Below are 5963 nucleotides of genomic sequence, written 5' to 3'. Positions count from 1 at the left end.
CAGGGCTGCATCGGGATAGGTCCATGTGGCTTCTCCTTGGGGATGTCTTGTAGGAAGTCAATCTTGCCAGCTGAAGCAGGGAACTGCTAAGGCAGTTGTACCCTGGTGTGACCATCACAAAGCAAGAGACCCGAGAACTAGAAAGGCGAGGCTCACCACCCATTTATCCCTCCGCCCTTAAATTAGCCCCACATGTGATTATCAGCCAGGTTGGCACAATTAACTAACTCATACCTGTAACCCTTGAACTTAGGACTGAAACTACCAGATGGGAGAAGACGTAAAATATGACCACCTCAAGACTGTGGAAAGGGCCGTCACTGGAGCTTGGGTGGGACTCCTGGCTTGGTGGGCGTTCACTGAAAGGGCACCCAGGACCACCATATATTTAGTACCTCCTTGCTCCCCTGGCATTAATACGACAGGCACTAATCTGATAGGCAAGGATCTGTCCTTGTAAGAAATGGTGCAGTCCTTTGGCGGGAACCACCCGCCGCCTGCTCCATGCTCTCCAGGCCCTTCAGGAAGCATGGCGCCGTTCCTTTGGCCACAGACATGCGACATTGTGGACAGCAGGCGCTGGGCATTGTTCAGAAGGGAAGATCGCACAACTGTTACCGTGGCCAAACCGAACTGTCTGCCATGTGCCCCAGCACGCCACGGGCATGGCCCTGCACAAGCAGGTTAAGGGCAACATCCCCGCCACAGGAATGAAAGTGCGCATCAAGCACGCGTGTTAAGCACGCCAAGAGCCGGGGGCCCACCACCCGACGCCCACCCCACCCCACAGAGAGGCCCTCTTGGTGCGGACCAATGGGAAGGAACCCAGGCTGCGGGAGCGCATCCCCTAATTCATTTCCTGGTCTGTGTGAAATAAAAGTGCCCGGGGGTTGGGATGGGGGCAAGAAATAGTACAGGAAAATTTTCCCTAGCACCAACCCCGTGCTCAGCTCAACCAATTAAGAAATCAGTCAGTACAGAGCAACGACCCATGGACAGCAGCAGCTCGCAGTTGGGCTATACTCACCTAAACTCCTCCCATCCACAGTACCTTCAATTCTGTTACATAGGACACGTTATTGATGTGATTAAAGTCGTCACCTTCTACTCCAGGGGGATGGTTGACAGTGTGTCTCTGTTTCTGTTTGTTTTGTTTCCTTTTCCATGTTTGTCTTTTGGTTGTTGTTCTTAGTGAGTTTTGTTTTTGCCAAACATGACCACCATGGACAAGCAGTTGGATTCTGGGCTCCCACTTAATTCTAATCCCGGTCCAAGAACTGTTGAGAGGCAGCTAGTTTAGGGACAAGGGTTGTCTCTCCCATGCCTGCAAAGGCCCCCACAGAGGACGATGGAAAGAAATCAGGCAACCATTAGACACCTATGAAGACCCCAAACTGAGCATGCTCATACTCTAGCCCCGGAGCCAGGTGGGAGGTACTCCTGGGCAGGCCAAACTACACCCAAGCTTATGGCATCACCTAGGTGAGCCTAACTCAGCCAATGGGGTCAACCAGTACCATCAACCACACCTTCCCCCAGCCATGGGGGTGGGCTAGAATCAAGGCGAGGAGCACCTGCTAGGACGCTCTCTCTTACCCTGCTAGTGGTCAGAGGTCAGAGCGTCTCCCTCCCCTACAGGCACACATGCACCCATTCCGGGCCTACCCTGAGCCCACAACCTTTTGGCCCACATGCTCTCAGCCTCTAGGGTTCTTGGGCTTCTGGCCTCCTGGGATCCCTCCCTGCCCCCAAAATCCACAAATGTGGGTGCTCTTTTCCACTTGGTTGTTTGGGCCCACTTGTGAACCCCTTTGAGACTGTAAAACCTGAAACTTGTCCTGTCCTTCATAAAAACCCACTTGGATCATAAAACAGGCATCAGTGTGAATTCTTCCATCGTGCAAAGTCAAGACTGAGGTTGACCGACTCCAAAAACCTCACACGTTAGTTCTTATGACTTGGGACTCACCTTCCTGAAAGATCACTGAGGATGGGCGTGTACACCAAGGTGCGGAGAGAGCCGGGTTATGAATCAGAATACAGTCTAGGTCTTAAAGGCAGCCATCCAAGTGAGGTGTCAACAAAGTCCACATGGAAGAAGCACACCGGGCTGTATGAGACAGAGATGACCATAGCAAAAGCCAAGTATGACGACGGGGAAAGTATTAGGGTTTAAATTGTGAACACCCAATTTATCGAAGTCTGTGGAGAACCGTGGGAACCCACAATCTATCTGTAGAGTCTCCGTCTGATTAAAGCCCTGGCAGATCCCTGCCAGCCGAGGGTGAGGGACCCGAACAGCTTTGCCACAGACAGAGACTATTGTAAACTTGATTATGGTGGATCAAACTATGGTATAATATGATACTTGGCAATACTTACTGGCAGGGGAGACACCATGATCACGAAGGTGGTTTTCCCAGGGCGAGGCTTGTCCATTGCACTCCGGACGTGCTGACCCCTGAGACTTCCCCAAATGTGGGAAACTCAACTGCATGATTTGTGGTCGTGGGGGACTGCGTTGCGTTCACACACTGCCCTGATTAGAAAGAATACATATGGATGAATATCTATACGGCACTTGGCCAGTCAACCTCCTTCTGGACACAACTAAATGCGACCGAGGTTTCAATGTGTTCTGCTTGTTCCACGACAGTAATTTCTTCTCAGGTTTTTAAAAATATTGTTGGTGGTCTTTCACTTTTTTACTCTTTATTTTTATCTCTATATTACTATTATTATTATTATTATTACTTCTTTCTGCTTCATTCTGTTTTTGTTTTATATTTTTTACGTTACAGTTGCCAGTTTGTGGGACACAGAAGGAATGGGTGAGTAGGGATAACAGCCAGTGCAAAGGTTGATTGGGGACGGGTGAAGGTGGGGAACAGAGGAGCAAACAATGACTGCAGAGGGGGAGGGAGCCCTGGAACTGGCTGTGATGATAGATAGACTACTCCTTTTAAAAGTGACTTAACAATGGGAGTGTCTGATATCTGAATTTTTTTAATCGTTTTATTAGGGGCTCACATGACTCCCATCATAATCCATACATACATCAGTTGTGTAAAGCACATCTGTACATTCATTGCCCTCATCATTCTCAAAACATTTGCTCTCCACTTAAGGCCCCGGCATCAGGTCCTCATTTTTTCCCCTCCCTCCCCGCTCCCCCCTCCTTCATGAGCCCTTGATAATTTATAAATTATTATTTTGTCATATCTTGCCCTGTCCAACGTCTCCCTTCACCCACTTTTCTGTTGTCCGTCCCCCAAGGAGGAGGTCACATATAGATCCTTGTAATCCGTTCCCTCTTTCTAACCCACTCTCCCTCTACCCTCCCAGTATCGCCACTCATACTACTGGTCCTAAAGGGATCATCTGTCCTGAATTCCCTGTGTTTCCAGTTCCTATGCCTACCAGTGTACTTCCTCTGGGCTAGCCAGACTTGCAAGGTAGAATTCGGATTATGATAGTGGGCGTGGGGAGGAAGCATTTAGGAACTAGAGGAAAGTTGTATTTTTCATCGTTGCTACATCGCACCCTGACTGGCTCCTCTCCTCCCCCAGACCCCCCTGCAAGGGGATGTCCAGTGGCCTACTAATGGGCTTTGGGTCTCCACTTCGCACTCCTCCTATCATTCACTATGGTAAGATTTTTTTGTTCTGATGACGCCTTATAACTGATCCCTTCGAAACCTCGTGAGATAGTGTATTGTGCCAGCCTGGCTGATAAACGCAGGTGGGATTGACTGAGGGGCGGAGAGATGGATGGCTTGGTGAGCCTTGCCTTTCTTGTCTCTCGCTCTGTGATCATCGGACCAGTGTGCGGCTGCCTTGCTTGTTCTGTGCCTCAATTTAAAGGCTACACTGCCTGTGGGACACCTAGCCTGTGGACTGTGTTGCTGTAAGTTGAGGTCCCTTTAAGACTTCTCTGGAGCTGGGGACAGGCGATTGGTGACCTGCCTTGTGATTGGCTGCTGTGCTGACATAGCCTAGCTCTCTCTACAAATAGAGGAAGATCTGGCATCAGACAGAGACTTGAAGGACTGCTAGTCTCTCAACTTTCTCTCACGGACCTGAGTTGCACTAAGCCATTTATAGTGCTTTCTAATTTAACTGTTTATTTCTTGTATTGTATATTTATCTGTATATGATTTAACAGTTCATTTCTCATTATATATCTAATTATCTTTATAAATAAATATATTATATTATCAGGAATTTGGTTTTATCTCTCTAGTGAACCCTGTCTAACACACCTCGTGATCGCACAGGCTGGTGCATCTTCCATGTGGGCTTTGTTGCTTCTAAGCTAGATGGCCGCTTGTTTGCCTTCAAGTCTTTAAGACCCCAGACACTATACCTTTTGATAGCTGGCACCATCAGCTTTCTTCGCCACATTTGCTTATACACCCATTTGTTTTCAGCGATCATGATATCTGAATTTTATATCAAGAAAACTACTAAAAAAAAAAACCCCACCAAAGTTGACCAATGGCTACCTGGGAGAAGGAAGTAGAGTCTTTGCCTAGGGGCATGGCGTTTATGTGAATGGTGGTGGAATAATTTGAAAAAGGATATCAGTAATGGTTGCATAACCCAGTATAATCAATGGCACTAAAATATACATGTCAAAGGTGCTGAATTGGAGAATGTTTTGTTGTGTATGATATATAGAAGTCCCAATAAAACTGAAAAGTAAACTGTACATGTAAAAAAATTTTTTTAAACAAATGATGCTGGGAAACTGGGTCCCCATCTGCAGGAAAAAAATAAAACAGGACCCTGATCTCAATCTATATATAAAAATGAACTCAATTTGGATTAAAGTCCTAAATGTACTTACCAGGGTTATGAAGACCATCAATCAGAAAACAGGGACAAAGTTAAAGCTCCTGATACAGGCCATACACACACTATCAAACATAATGATGAAAACATACACAGAAGATAAAATAGATGGCTGGAATCCACTAAAAATAAGACATTTGTGTGCATCGAAAGACTTTATCAAAAGAGAATCCACAGAAAGGGGGATTTTTTTTTGGGGGGGGGTGCCACCTCTGACTAGGGACTAATCTCTAGAAGTTGCAGGAAAGTGCAACACTTCCACAAGAGAATGACAAAGACTCCGATTTTAAAAATGGCCAAAGCCCACCCAGCCTTGAGGACGATAACCCGGCTCAGAGCAGCCAATCCACAGAGCAGACCTTATGGCCAGCGCCACTACGAGTGAGACAGGACATCCCTCACTGACCCATAGCCATAGCCCTACAGGGGACAGCACTGGAGGCAGAGGGTGGGAATTGCACCCAAACTGACCACACCACACTGAGGCGAAACAAGGGCGTGCAACAGAACAGTAAGGGGAACAGAGCAACAAAGTCCCCAGGGAATACTAAAAATAAACTTTGGGGTCAGGGTGTGGCACCCCATCAGACCCAACCAGAAAAAACTCCTAAAGGTCAACAAACAGACCTTGAACTATCTACAGGCTTTTCTTTTTTTGTCATTGGCTTTGTTGTTGTTTTCTTTTCTTTTCTTTTGTTGCTTGGTTTTGCTCTGCCTTGTTTTTGTGTATACTATTATCTCTGCAGGTCTATCTAGATAAAAGAGGCTGGATAAACAATCTGGAGGAGTAAACAACGGGACTGACTGACAGTTCAGGGGGAACATGGGAGAGGGGGAGGGGGTGAAAGTAAGTGGTGTTAACAAACCCAGGGATAAGGAAACAACAAGTGATCCAAAATCAGTGGTGAGGAGGGTGTAAGAGGACTGGTAGGGCTTGATCAAGGGCAATGTAACCAAGAGGAATTACTGAAACCCAAATGAAGGCTGAGCGTGATAGTGGGACAAGAAGAAAGTAAAAGAAAATAGAGGAAGGAGCTAGGAGGCAAAGGGCATTTATAGAGGTCTAAATAAAGGCATGTACATATGTAAATATATTTATATATGAGGATG

The 5963-nt window shown here is 46.8% G+C and overlaps 1 non-coding gene across 1 annotated transcript; it reads left to right on the top strand.

Moving 5' to 3' along the window:
- Positions 1-2374: 2374 nt before the first annotated feature.
- Positions 2375-2536, top strand: LOC115870430. The gene has a single exon (XR_004046705.1). It is a non-coding gene; the product is annotated as a U1 spliceosomal RNA (small nuclear RNA).
- The last annotated feature ends 3427 nt before the right edge of the window (positions 2537-5963 follow it).

Source organism: Echinops telfairi, unplaced genomic scaffold, assembly GCF_000313985.2.
Source record: "Echinops telfairi isolate 266 unplaced genomic scaffold, ASM31398v2 ScPeMD7_655;HRSCAF=1070, whole genome shotgun sequence".
NCBI lineage: Eukaryota > Metazoa > Chordata > Mammalia > Afrosoricida > Tenrecidae > Echinops > Echinops telfairi.
This window is presented reverse-complemented; position numbering and strand designations above follow the sequence as displayed.